General features: G+C 47.0%; 1 long non-coding RNA gene across 1 annotated transcript in view; it reads left to right on the forward strand.

Moving 5' to 3' along the window:
• Positions 1–15261, forward strand: part of LOC139278570 (uncharacterized) — a 320976-nt gene that overhangs the window by 8264 nt on the left and 297451 nt on the right. The window lies entirely within an intron of this gene.

Here is a 15261-nt window from a genome sequence, read left to right on the forward strand (position 1 = left end):
CAGACCCAGTCTGGCAACTATGCATCAGGACTCGGTCAGTAGTGATGCTACTGAGCACCTCTTGTTTAAGAACATTGAAGTTCCCCACCCAGGAGTACATTCTGTATCCTTACTTCTCTCAGTGCTTATTCCAAGTGGTGTTCAACATGGAGGAGTACTGATTCATCAGCTGAGGGAGGGCAGTATGTGGTAATCAGCAGTAGGTTTCCTTGCCCATGCTTGACGTAAAGCCATGAGACAGCATAGAGTCCAGAGTCAATGTTGAGGACTCCCAGGATCACTCCCTCCTGACTGTATACCACTGCCACCACCCCTAGTGGTATGTTCTGTCCCATTGGCATGACAGACCCAAGGATTGTGATGGATGAGTCTGGGATATATGATTCTGTTAGTCTGTTGTTTGACAGCTCTCCCTATTTTGGCACAAGTCCCCAGATGTTGGTAAGGATGACTTTGCAGGGTCGACTGGGCTGGGTGTGCTGTTGTTTTGTCCGCAGCTGGTGCCAAGGTCGATTGTCCAGTTTTATTCTTACTGTTCCTCATAGCATTTTTTTACAATTAAATGGCTTGCTCGGCCATTTCAGAGGACAGTTAAGATTCAACTACATTGCTGTGGGTCTGGAGTCACATATAGGGTAGACTTTGTAAGGGCAGTAGATTTCCTTCCCTACTTCCCTAAAGGAATTTACCATTAGTGAACCAGATGGGTTTTTAAACAAGAGCCCGATAGATTCATGTTTACCATTAGTGATGCTAGCTTTTTAATTGCAGATTTATTTAATGAACTGAATTTAAATTCCCAGCTGTAGTGGTAGGATTTGAACTCTGGTCTCTGGATTACGAGTCCAGTAACATTACCACTATGCTACCATTCCCAATGAACACCAATGAAATTATTGAATGGTTCACTATAGTTGTTTAAAGTATGTACAGTGATTTTAAATCGGGTTACTCACAGGTAGAGGACTGGACATCTTTATTAAAAATGTTTATCTTTGGTGATAATCCCATTTTCAGTTGTGTTAATAAAACTGCACCAGGTCACCACTCTTGAATACATCAAGGAATACTTTCCAATGGAAAGGAAAGAATTAGGTTCTATTACGCTGCCCAATTGCGCTGGTTCATGGCAGATTTAATATTTGTGATTATGCAAATTAATTTAGTAGAACCTTGAAGCCTAACCTAACCAGCGCCATTTCAAGTGCATTTTTGGGCCCGATTGCGCCCAAAGCAGAAACTCCACCCCATAAGGATTAGTCATTTTTTTAAAAACCTCATTGTATTGAAATACTTATCTTATATCTCAGTGTCACTTCTCTCACTGCACACACAAGAGCACCATCTAGTGTAAATCTCAGCCCATTGTTTTTCTAGCAGTCGACATTAATTCCAATGTTTGCAATGAGCCTTTATTGTTGAGCCTTTTGGGGTGACACTGTGTTGTCCCAATGTTACCAGATGGAACATAAAATATTCAGGCAATATAAATATGATTCATCATCATCATAGGCAGTACCTCAGAATCGAGGAAGACTTGCTTCCACTCTTAATGAGTTCTTAGGTGGCTGTACAGTCGAATATGAGAACCACAGTCTCTGTCACAGGTGGGACAGATAGTCCTTGAGGGAAGGGGGGATGGGACTGGTTTGCCGCACGCTCTTTCCGCTGCCTGCGCTTGATTTCTGCATGCTCTTGACGAAGAGACTCGAGGTGCTCAGCGTCCTCTCGGACGCACTTCCTCTACTTAGGCGGTCTTTGGTCAGGGACTCCCAAGTGTCAATGGGGATGTTGCACTTTATCAGGGAGGCTTTGAGGGTGTCCTTGTAACGTTTCCGCTGCCCACGTTTGGCTCGTTTGCCGTGAAGGAGTTCCGAGTAGAGCGCTTGCTTTGGGAGTCTCGTGTCTGGCATGCTAACTATGTGGCCTGCCCAGCGGAGTTGATCAAGTGTGGTCAGTGCCTCAATGCTGGGGATGTTGGCCTAGTCGAGGACGCTAACTTTGGTGCGCCTGTCCTCCCAGAGGATTTGTAGGATCTTGCGGAAACATCGTTGGTGGTATTTCTCCAGCGACTTGAGATGTCTACTGTACATGGTCCATGTTTCTGAGCCATACAGGAGGGCGGGTATTACTACAGCCGTGTAGACCATGAGCTTAGTGGCAGCTTTGAGGGCCTGATCTTCAAACAGTCTTTTTCTCAGGTGGCCGGCGGCTGCACTGACGGCAGTGTTGGATCTCGTCGTCAATGCCTGCTCTTGTTGATAGGAGGCTCCCGAGATAAGGGAAGTGGTCCACAATGTCCAGAGTCGCGCCGTGGATCTTGATGACTGGGGGGCAGTGCTGTGCGGTGAGGACAGGCTGGTGGAGGACCTTTGTCTTACTGATGTTTAGCGTGAGGCTTATGCTTTCATACGCCTCAGTAAATACGTCGACTGATCAATAAACAATAAATAATTAGGCATAATACAGTGATATAATACAAATCTTAGATCTGGATTTTGCAGTAAAAATAATGGTGATGCTATCAGCACTTACCGTTATTTAAATGAACAGCAACCTCTGGCCACTGCACATGTGCAGTTATAATCAACAACAACTTTTATTTATATAGCGCCCTTAACGTAGTAAAAGATCACAAGGCGCTTCACAGCAGTTTTATAAGGCAAAACATAAATTTGACACCGAGCCACATAAGAAGAAATTACGGCAGTTGATCAAAAGCTTGGTTAAAGAGGTAGGTTTTAAGGAGCATCTAAAAGGAGAAAAGAGAGGTTTAGAGAGGGAGTTCCAGAGTTTAGGGCCTAAGCAGCTGAAGGCACTGCTACCGATGGTTGAGCAGTTATAATGAGGGATATTCAAGAGGCGAGAATTTGAGTTGCGCAGACATCTTGTGGGGTTGTGAGGCTTAAAAAGATTTCAGAGATAGGGAGGGGCAAGACCAAGGATGGATTTGTATACCAGGATGAGCATTTTGAAATCGAGGAGTTACGTAACCTGCATTGCTTAACGGGAACCGATGTAGTGTAAGAGATTACAATCCTGTCCCCACTTATCTACAGTTCTTGGACTTCAGGATTTATAAGAACAAAATACACACAGTACAGGATTTGGGTTAATCTTAGATTTGTTTGTTTATTGAACTCACAAAATTCCCTCCAGTACAAAACCCTCTGTGATTTGACCGGAATAACACAAAACCCACAATACAAAACCCCTACACTAGGTTACCTGAAACTGACACGAAATCCCAGTTTAAACCCTTCCGCGATTCTACTGCTACTTACAAAATTACTCAGACTAACCCCTCTACGATTTGGCTGAAACTTACAATCACCCACAAAGCTGGTTGTTCTGGTGTTGATTGTAGGCTTGGACCAGATGACCAATTGCCATCTTTCTTCCCGACTGCAGTAACCACGCTCAAGAGTTGTCCTCTTTTTTTACATAAAGATCCATATTACAATATCTCAAACATATTTCCTGTTGAATCGTCCAATGGTTAATTCCGTTTATTACACACCCTGGTTTAGACAGGACCGAGCGGACATGATCAGTTCTCATGCTGTTTAAAACAATGCAACCCTTCTGTGATCCGATGTTTAACACTTTTTAATCCAGTTTATTTCACACTTGGTCGAGGGAGGACCAAACAGACTTGATCAGTTCTCATGCTGCTTAAAACAAGGATATGTTTATTTGTACTGCCAAAATGGCCAACATGCTCCACCCTTTGTTTCTGATTGGTCCCCTTGGAGGATAAGCCACACCTTGAAGTTTCACAGCACTGGACCCACCCATTCCAAGGTCTCGCTGACTTTGCAAATTGTAACTCAATCCATTTTGACTTCCTGAAGCGACAGAGGACAGAGTAACCCAGAAGACAGCAAGGGCCAGCCAAAGTCATGTACCCCAGTCCAAGTACATCCTGTCATATATGTACATGCTGTTTGTAGCTACCAGATGGTGTCATTGTTGGAGGCCACTGAGCAGTACGCATATGGTGCTGCTCTGGTATAAAAGACCAGCCATTTTGTGAGTCAGGCACTTTGGGCCATAATAAAGCAGAGCCAAGGTTGTACCTTGTCCAGTTAAACTGAACTCAGTTTGTACCGTTATTGCATACGTAATACATCCATCCCCCAGCCAAAGTGCCTTACCCCAGCACGTGCATCCTACCCACCCACCATAGATGGGGCAGGCATTGTGCACGGATTGTTAACAACAGGTTTATTCGGAATGGAGTGAATAGTGACAGTGTTGTGACTTCTGGACATCATCCACTCCAATGATGTCCCTTGTAGGGGGTTGGAAGAACGTTATTCCCTGAGTTCCACCCCCTCCCCTTTTCTCTCTCTCTCTCTCCCCTGCACCCCTCTCCCCGCCCCCCCCCTCTCTTCTCTCTTATCCCCCTGCCTCTGCCGCCTCTTCTCTTCCCCCCCTCTCCCCCGCTCCCAGCCTCTCTTTGCTCCCCTCCCCAGTCTCTCTCCTCTCCTCTCCCCAGTCTCTCTCCCTCGGACAAATATCACTGGCTGGAACCGGCTCCACATGTTGCCTCCGATCCATTGGCCAGGACCAGTTCGAGCGGCATTTTGAATGAAGAGAGCGGCCCAGCGGGGAGAATGGCCCGCACTGAAGTGACATAGAAACATAGAAAATAGGTGCAGGAGCAGGCCATTCGGCCCTTCCAGCCTGCACCGCCACTCAACGAGTCCACGGCTGAACATGCAACTTCAGTACCCCATTCCTGCTTTCTCGCCATACCCTTTGACAAAACTCCAGAAAATTTGTCAAGCATGATTTCCCTTTCACAAATCCATGCTGACTTGGACCTATCATGTCACCTCTTTCCAAATGCGCTGCTATGACATCCTTAATAATTGATTCCATCATTTTACCCACTACTGAGGTCAGGCTGACCGGTCTATAATTCCCTGTTTTGTCTCTCGCTCCTTTTTTAAAAAGTGGGGTTACATTGGCTACCCTCCACTCGATAGGAACTGATCCAGAGTCAATGGAATGTTGGAAAATGACTGTCAATGCATCCGCTATTTCCAAAGCCATCTCCTTAAGTACTCTGGGATGCAGTCCATCAGGCCCTGGGGATTTATCGGCCTTCAATCCCATCAATTTCCCCAACACAATTTCCCGACTAATAAGGATTTCCCTCAGTTCCTCCTCCTTACTAGACCCTCTGACCCCTTTTATATCTGGAAGGTTGTTTGTGTCCTCCTTAGTGAATACCAAACCAAAGTACTTGTTCAATTGGTCTGCCATTTCTTTGTTCCCCGTTATGACTTCCCCTGATTCTGACTGCAGGGGACCTACGTTTGTCTTTACTAATCTTTTTCTCTTTACATATCAATAGAAACTTTTGCAATCCGTCTTAATGTTCCCTGCAAGCTTCTTCTCGTATTCCATTTTGCCTGCTCTAATCAAACCCTTTAGCCTCCTCTGCTGAGTTCTAAATTTCTCCCAGTCCCCGGGTTCGCTGCTATTTCTGGCCAATTTGTATGCCACTTCCTTGGCTTTAATACTATCCCTGATTTCCCTTGATAGCCACGGTTGAGCCACCTTCCCTTTTTTATTTTTACGCCAGACAGGAATGTACAATTGTTGTAGTTCATCCATGTGGTCTCTAAATGTCTGCCATTGCCCATCCACAGTCAACCCCTTAAGTATCATTCACCAATCTATCCTAGCCAATTCACGCCTCATACCTTCAAAGTTACCCTTCTTTAAGTTCTGGACCATGGTCTCTGAATTAACTGTTTCATTCTCCATCCTAATGCAGAATTCCACCATATTATGGTCACTCTTCCCCAAGGGGCCTCGCACAACGAGATTGCTAATTAATCCTCTCTCATTACACAACACCCAGTCGAAGATGGCCTCCCCCCTAGTTGGTTCCTTGACATATTGGTCGAGAAAACCATCCCTTATGCACTCCAGGAAATCCTCCTCCACCGTATTGCTTCCAGTTTGGTTAGCCCAATCTATGTGCATATTAAAGTCACCCATTATAACTGCTGCACCTTTATTGCATGCACCCCTAATTTCCTGTTTGATGCCCTCCCCAACATCACTACGACTGTTTGGAGGTCTACACAACTTCCACTAACGTTTTTTGCCCTTTGGTGTTCTGCAGCTCTACCCATATAGATTCCACATCATCCAAGCTAATGTCCTTCCTAACTATTGCATTAATCTCCTCTTTAACCAGCAATGCTACCCCACCTCCTTTTCCTTTTATTCTATCCTTCCTGAATGTTGAATACCCCTGGATGTTGAGTTCCCAGCCCTGATCATCCTGGAGCCACGTCTCTGTAATCCCAATCACATCATATTTGTTAACATCTATTTGCACAGTTAATTCATCCACCTTATTACGGATACTCCTTGCATTAAGACAAAAAGCCTTCAGGCTTGTTTTTTTAACACCCTTTGTCCTTTTAGAATTTTGCTGTGCAGTGGCCCTTTTTGTTCTTTGCCTTGGGTTTCTCTGCCCTCCACTTTTCCTCATCTCCTTTCTGTCTTTTGCTTTTGTCTCCTTTTTGTTTCCCTCTGTCTCCCTGCATTGGTTCCCATCCCCCTGCCATATTAGTTTAACTCCTCCCCAACAGCACTAGCAAACACTCCCCCTAGGACATTAGTTCCGGTCCTGCCCAGGTGCAGACCGTCCGGTTTGTACTGGTCCCACATCCCCCAGAACCGGTTCCAATGCCCCAGGAATTTGAATCCCTCCCTGCTGCACCACTGCTCAAGCCACGTATTCATCTGCGCTATCCTGCGATTCCTACTCTGACTAGCACATGGCACTGGTAGCAATCCCAAGATTACTACTTTTGAGGTCCTACTTTTTAATTTAGATCCTAGCTCCTTAAATTCATTTCGTAGGACCTCATCCCTTTTTTTACCTATGTCGTTGGTACCAATGTGCACCACGACAACTGGCTGTTCTCCTCCCTTTTTAGAATGTCCTGCACCCGCTCTGAGGCATCCTTGACCCTTGCACCAGGGAGGCAACATACCATCCTGGAGTCTCGGTTGCAGCCGCAGAAATGCCTATCTATTCCCCTTACAATTGAATCCCCTATCACTATCGCTCTCCCACTCTTTTTCCTGCCCTCCTGTGCAACAGAGCCAGCCACGGTGCCATGAACTTGGCTGCTGCTGCCCTCCTCTGATGAGTCATCCCCCTCAACATTACTCAAAGCAGTGTATCTGTTTTGCAGGGGGATGACCACAGGGGACCCCTGCACTACCTTCCTTGCACTACTCTTCCTGCTGGTCTTCCATTCCCTAGCTGGCTGTGGACCCTTCACCTGCGGTACGACCAACTCGCTACATGTGCTACTCACGTCATTCTCAACATCGTGGATGCTCCAGAGTGAATCCACCCTCAGCTCCAATTCCGCAACGCGGTCCGTCAGGAGCTGGAGGCGGATACACTTCCCGCACACGTAGTCGTCAGGGACACCGGAAGTGTCCCTGAGTTCCCATCTGGTACAGGAGGAGCATATCACATGACCGAGCTCCCCTGCCATGACTTAACCCTTAGATACACTTAAATTGGCAACAACAATGTTAAAAGTTACTGACTGATATACAAAAGAAAGAAAAAGAAAACTACTCACCAATTTCCAGCCAATCACTTATCCTCTTGGCTGTGACGTCACCTTTCTGTTTCTTTCTACTTCTTTTTTGCCTTCTCCCTGTAGCTGCACAAGTACGCCTTTTATAGGCCTCTCCATGCACCTCATCGACGCTGCTCCCGACTGCCACCGACGCTGGGCCCCGGACTCCCTGCTGTGCCTTTTATAGGCCTCTCCACGCACCTCCTCGACGCTGCTCCCGACTGCCACCGACGCTGGGCCCCGGACTCCCTGCTGTGCCTTTTATAGGCCTCTCCACGCACCTCCTCGACGCTGCTCCCGACTGCCACCGACGCTGGGCCCCGGACTCCCTGCTGTGCCTTTTATAGGCCTCTCCACGCACCTCCTTGACGCTGCTCCCGACTGCCACCGACGCTGGGCCCGGACTCCCTGCTGTGCCTTTTATAGGCCTCACCAACGGACCTCCTCGACGCTGCTCCCGACTGCCACCGACGCTGGGCCCGGACTCCCTGCTGTGCCTTTTATAGGCCTCACCAACGGACCGCCTCGATGCTGCTCCTGACTGCCGCCGACGCCGGGCCCCGGACTCCCTGCTGTGCCTTTTATAGGCCTCACCAATGGACCTCCTCGACGCTGCTCCTGACTGCCGCCGACGCTGGGCCCCGGACTCCCTGCTGTGCCTTTTATAGGCCTCACCAACGGACCTCCTCGACACTGCTCCCGACTGCCGCCGACTCTGGGCCCCGGACTCCCTGCTGTGCCTTTTATAGGCTTCACCAACGGACCTCCTCGACGCTGCTCCCGACTGCCGCCGACGCTGGGCCCCGGACTCCCTGCTGTGCCTTTTTTCGGCCTCACCAACGGACCTCCTCAACGCTGCTCCCGACTGCCGCCGACGCTGGGCCCCGGACTCCCTGCTGTGCCTTTTTTCGGCCTCACCAATGGACCTCCTCGACGCTGCTCCTGACTGCCGCCGATGCTGGGCCCCGGACTCCCTGCTGTGCCTTTTATACGCCTCACCAACGGACCTCCTCGACGCTGCTCCCGACTGCCGCTGACACCGACTGCCGTGACAGAGGACAGAGCTCTCTTTCTCTCTCTCCCCTCCCCCCCCGCCCGCTGCTTGCGGCTCAGCGGGAGGCCCAGTCGGTCGGAGGAGCAGCAGCTCGGTCGAAGAACCCGTGGAGCAACAATGTGGTTGGACTGATCGCAAGGCCCCACTTCTCTCTCTCTTGCCCTCGGCCCCCTCCCCCTACCATCGGCCCAGGCTGGCCGGCTGGGGGAGAATAGAGGGAGAGTGAGAGAGGAAGGAGAGAGTCGGAGCCTCAGGTCCTGCTTCGGGCACCACTTGGATGGAATGATTTGGTGGGGCGCGGAGCTTGTCGCCTGTCAGTCAAAAAATTGCGTACAAATAGTAAGTCCCTTAAAACAATGCAACCCTTCCGTGGTAAAGTTAATGAATGTGTAACTGCCCCTCTTCTTGACAGGAACCATTCGTTATGGTAATAGCCGTCGTCCGATGCTATTGTCTATGTGGATGGCATTCTCAATACCTTAATCGATGGCAGTTATCCTGTATCATTGTAAATGATAATGTCTCTGCCAGTCTCTTAATTGCATCAGGCAATAGCAATCCTCTGACTCCATTGTCTTATGATCATGTTACTTCCAGTCTCTTAATGAGCCATAGTTTTGTTGCAATATTTGAATTAACCCGTTACTGCATTGTGATCTGTGCTGAGGTTTGGCTTTTTATATTTCACAGTGCAATCATGTCCGTGGGTTTGGGAGTGGGGGAGAACAGATCCTACATCTTTCCCCTTTAACATCTGTTAGACGAGATATTCCGTCGATTCTTCTGCTGTTGGGAGTGTATTGCCAGTCTCAGCCAAATCTTACATTCCTTTTATACAGCCTATACCTTTGATTCCATTGCCCCATATCCCCTTTTAAATAATCTTTCCAGTTTTTCCCTTTTTATTTTTTGTTTCAGTTTACATGATAACCTAAACAAGTACCCATCATCATCATAGGCAGTCCCTCGGAATCGAGGAAGACTTGCTTCCACTCCTGAAGTGAGTTCTTTGGTGGCTGAACAGTCAAATACGAGAGCCATAGCCTCTGTCACAGGTGGGGCAGATAGGCAATGAGGGAAAGGGTGGATGGGACTGGTTTGCCGCACGCTCTTTCCGCTGCCTGCGCTTGATTTCTGCATGCTCTCGGCGTTGAGACTCAAGGTGCTCAGCGCCCTCTCAGATGAACTTCCTCCAGTTAGGGCGGTCTTGGGCCAGGGACTCCCATAGAAACATAGAAATTAGGTGCAGGAGCAGGCTATTCGGCCCTATGAGCCTGCACCGCCATTCAATAAGATCATGGCTGATCATTCAACCTCAGTACTCCTTTCCTGCTTTCTCTCCATACCCCTTAATGCCTTTGACCGTAAGGGCCATATCTAACTCCCTTTTGAATATATCTAACGAACTGGTCTCAACAACTTTCTGCGGTAGAGAATTCCACAAGTTAACCTCTCTCTAAGTGAAGAAGTTTCTCTTCATCTCGGTACTAAATGGCTTACCCCTGGTTCTCGAACTCCCCAGCAACGGGAACATTCTTCCTGCCTCTAACCTGTCCAATCCTGTCAGAATTTTATATGTTTCTATGAGATCCCCTCTCATTCTTCTAAACACCAGTGGATACAAACCTAGTTGATCCAGTCTCTCCTCATATGTCAGTCCTTAGCAAGTTCGTCCTTCCACAGATTAGGAGACCAAAACTGAACACAATATTCCAGGTGTGGCCTCACCAAGGCTCTGTACAACTGCAGTAAGACCTCCCTGCTCCTATACTTAAATCCTCCAGCTATGAAGGCCAACATGCCATTTGCCTTCTTCAGTGCCTGCTATACCTGTATGCCAAACTTCAATGACTGATGTTCCATGACACCCAAGTCTCGTTCCACCTCCCCTTTTCCTAATCTGTCTCCATTCAGATAATATTCTGTCTTCCTGTTTTTGCCACCAAAGTGAATAACCTTACATTTATCCACATTATACTGCATCTGCCATGCATTTGCCCACTCAACTAACCTATCCAAGTCACCCTGCAGCCTCTTAGCATCCTCCTCACAGCTCACACTGCCACCCAGCTTAGTGTCATCTGCAAACTTGGAGATATTACATTCAATTCCCTCATCTAAAATCACTGATGTATATTGTAAATAGCTGGTGTCCCAGCACTGAGCCCTGCGGCACCCCACTGGTCACTGCCTGCCATTCTGAAAAGGACCCGTTTCTTCCGACTCTCTGCTTCCTGTCTGCCAACAGTTCTCTATCCACGTCAGTACATTACCCCCAATACCATGTGCTTTAATTTTGCACACCAATCTCTTGTGTGGGACCTTGTCAAAAGCCTTTTGAAAGTCCAAATAAACCACATCCACTGGTTCTCCCTTGTCCACTCTACTAGTTACATCCTCAAAAAATTCTAGGAGATTTGTCAAGCATGATTTCCCTTTCATAAATCCATGCTGACTTGGACCGATCTGTCACTGCTTTCCAAATATGTGAAACTTCACCATAAAAGTCCATTAAGATGTAGGTGTGCTAAACAGAACATAACTTAAGACTGTTAGCAAGCAAAAATAATTATTTTAAAACAAACATGAAGTAGTTAATTGATAGAAATGCAAGCAATAGAAAAGTTAAAATAAATGAACATAAATATTGTAAGACAGATGCTGCAATGTTACTGTTAGCTCACCTCCAAATCAATTTTCAGTCCTTGATGATAAACTTCTGTCTCAAAGATGATCAGATGCAGCTCTTCGTGACAATCAGAGAAGTCTGAAACAAAAATATGGATACTTAATTATTAATAATGAAGGCAAACAGTGTTCCATACAGATCAACTATTCCTCTTATACAAAACACTTGGAAGTTGTCAAAAGGAACAAACCCTCCAGTAATACAACAGCTCTTCCTCTATATGAATGACATATGTTTCAATAGATGCAATATCAATTGCTGATTACCATGGGACACACTAACAATGACTCTTCTGGGGAAAAAACACTTTGGAAGGTAATTATCCACAATTAGGAAAACCTCAAGACAAAAACTGTACAGCAAATAAATAATTTCCATTTGGAAGTACACAAACCTGGAATAGGAGTACCCATCCAATGGAACACAGGATACCCCACGGTTTATAAAAAGTAACTTGTCATAATAGAAAACAGAAATACTAACACAGCAAAAGTTAACTGCATTGGAACAGAACTGTACAATGAATAGTGAAAAACATCTAGTTGCAAGAAATTGTACATTTTAAATCTGTACTTACATCACGACTAGCTCTGCCCCCATTTCCACATCTCTGTTCTCTCAGCGTCAAGTGCTTAAATTCTGCTGAAAGAAGGGGTTGCGGACTGTACTCGTATGGCTTTCACAGTAGAAGATACAGTGGCATATATTAAAAGAAAGGTATACCACTCCTTAAATATTAAATGAATATACAACTACAGGAATAAGATTCTGAGGCCGCGATGGAGCCAGGAAGGGTAGGGGCCAGGCTGAAATTAGCCAAAGAACCCGTCAAGGCCGGGTACATGGAGGCCCTGCCGATATTAGCCGTGGCCTCATTAGCATGTTGACAGTCTGGCTGGTGGGTGAGGGATCACAAGCGGTAAGAGACTGCAGCCAGGGACCCGGGGATGGTGCCCGGCAATGGGAAAGCTGTTAAATTTAAGTCACGACGCCGATGATGTCATCAGGCCATAACTTTGATATGTTAATTAGGCCTCCACCTTCCTATTACAGGGTCTGGTTGCCCGATCCTGATATTTTAAGACTCACAGAACCTCTCCCGCCTGTCGTGGGGAGCAGGGGCTGCTGGTTATAAATGAGGCCTGAACATTGACAAAGCATCCAAAAAGTTAACATGATGCATGGAATCATAGAAAATAGGTGCAGGAGTAGGACATTCAGCCCTTCAAGCCTGCACCGCCATTCAATGAGTTCATGGCTGAACATGCAACTTCAGTACCCCATTCCTGCTTTCTCGCCATACCCCTTGTAGTAAGGACTACATCTAACTATTTTTGAATATATTTAGTGAATTGGCCTCAACAACTTTCTGTGGTAGAGAATTCCACAGGTTCACCACTCTCTGGGTGAAGTAGTTTCTCCTCATCTCGGTCCTAAATGGCTTATCCCTTATCCTTAGACTGTGACCCCTGGTTCTGGACTTCCCCAACATTGGGAACATTCTTCCTGCATCTAACCCGTCAGAATTTTAAAAGTTTCTATGAGATCCCCTCTCATTCTTCTGAACTCCAGTGAATACAAGCCCAGTTAATCCAGTCTTTCTTGATATGTCAGTCCCGCCATCCCGGGAATCAGTTTGGTGAACCTTCGCTGCACTCCCTCAATAGCAAGAATGTCCTTCCTCAAGTTAGGAGACCTAAACTGTACACAATACTCCAGGTGTGGCCTCACCAAGGCCCTGTACAACTGTAGTAACACCTTCCTGTCCCTGTACTCAAATCCCCTCGCTATGAAGGCCAACATGCCATTTGCTTTCTTAACTGCCTGCTGTACCTGCATGCCAACCTTCAATGACTGATGTACCATGACACCCAGGTCTCGTTGCACCTCCCCTTTTCCTAATCTGCCACCATTCAGATAATAGTCTGTCTCTCTGTTTTTACCACCAAAGTGGATAACCTCACACTTATCCATATTATACTTCATCTGCCATGCATTTGCCCACTCACCTAACCTATCCAAGTCACTCTGCAGCCTCATAGCATCCTCCTCGCAGCTCACACTGCCACCCAACTTAGTGTCATCCGCAAATTTGGAGATACTACATTTAATCCCCTCGTCTAAATCATTAATGTACAATATAAACAGCTGGGGCCCCAGCACAGAACCTTGTGGCATTTATAATGAAGGCCTTTTTGCCAATCAAAGGCAGGTTTCCTGATGACTCCTGATAGATGAGGGTTCACCCACCAGTCCTGGCCAATGACCCCAGTCAAGCTTCCTTGCAGCATTGCTGAGGAGATACACAACAAGGCCCATTTGGATACCAAGGTCATAATAGACCATGCCTGGAAAGTTGAAAGATTGCTTCCCCCGTCTGGACAAGTCTACTGAGGCTTTACAATATGATCCCACATTGCTGACTGGCTCTGGCCTGACTATACACTGAAGAGGGGAGTCCAGCTGCAGGAAAAGCACCTCCATCTCGGTATCGCTGAATTTGCTGGTGTTCGTGCCAGCGGCCCCTCTGGCTGCCATGACTTTTCAGCTTCTCTTTTATGCTGTGATTGCTTCCACTTGTCCTTTAAGCTGCTGCAGGTTTTTAAATCCTGTAACAGCGTGTCAGTTCCTCACCTATGGTCAAACGCCTGGCGTGTCTCCAGCGGATGTTCACCAAAACATATGCCAAAGGCTGACAGCGGGCAATCGACAGCTTCTGTAGGTCTGGCATGTTCTTCCTCATCTGTTCCTTGGTCCTGCAGGTAGCCTGCACAGCTTTGAAGATGGCCATCGCCACCTGCCATGCGACCTGCACAGTTCTCCTCTAGGGAAGTTTCCTTGGGCAAAACAGGACAACCTTCCTTGCATCCACCGCAGTACCTCCACATCACCATCTGTTAAATGGGTATCGAGGGGGGGGGGGGCGGTGGTTGTTTCCTGCTATAAATACCAGTAGGGCAAGGCCCAGCCTCCTGTCCCATTCCCCTTCCATCCACCCCTGTTACCACCCTCCTGGAAGGTGGTGGTGGGCCCAACGTAACAGTGATAATAGCTCTGATGTGCCGCAATGCAGTCAAAGGGCCTAGCAGAAACTTCCATCCCCTCCATTCTTGACTCGATTAGTTGGCCTGACTCCTTCTCCCATCCCAATCAATTTCCAGCTGTGCAGAGAGTTTGTGCCAGCCTTTCTTTTTACTGTCAGTATTATTTTACCTCCCAGTAGATTCTTTTCCCTTTAAGTGGCTAGCCACTTAAAAGTTGCCTTTCAATGGCAACTTAAAGCATGTAACAGCTGCAGCAGTACTGGACTAACTGTCTCCCTTCCCATTGAGCAAATTCTAAGAGGGAGGCCTACTCCAGGCTGGGTGACTACATTATTATATGTAACTAGGGAGCACTATGGAAGATCCAGGAAGGTAAGCTTGCATGGATCAGTCCTGCAGCCTGAGCGCCAGAACCAGAAAATCTACACCTAAAACATGTATCGTAGAGTCCACCTCTGTCTTAACATGTAAATGAACTGCATATAGATTTGAAGTGTCCTGGAGGACTGACTCTAGATTCATTTTGCAACTTCAGTGTTGTTGAAAACAGAATTTCCTAGATAATATTGACAATTGAGTTTCTCCGGTGGCCTACCTTGCCGCTGAAAGGAACACCCACTCCATTAAGTTCCTGTGTAAAGGTATAGAGGGATATTGTGTCTGTCTAAGAATCTAGAGTAAATTCAGTGATCCCACATACCCAGCGAGGTGTTCCGTTCAAAGGTAGCTTCAGGCTGGGGAACTGGCACTATAGTTGGAAGCGCGGAGCGGGTGAACAAATTACATTTTTCTTTTATGTACATGTGAATTTAAAATAAAGTGAAACACATACAAAGTACC

The sequence above is a fragment of the Pristiophorus japonicus genome, chromosome 13 (genome assembly GCF_044704955.1).
Source record: "Pristiophorus japonicus isolate sPriJap1 chromosome 13, sPriJap1.hap1, whole genome shotgun sequence".
Classification (NCBI taxonomy): Eukaryota; Metazoa; Chordata; class Chondrichthyes; family Pristiophoridae; genus Pristiophorus; species Pristiophorus japonicus.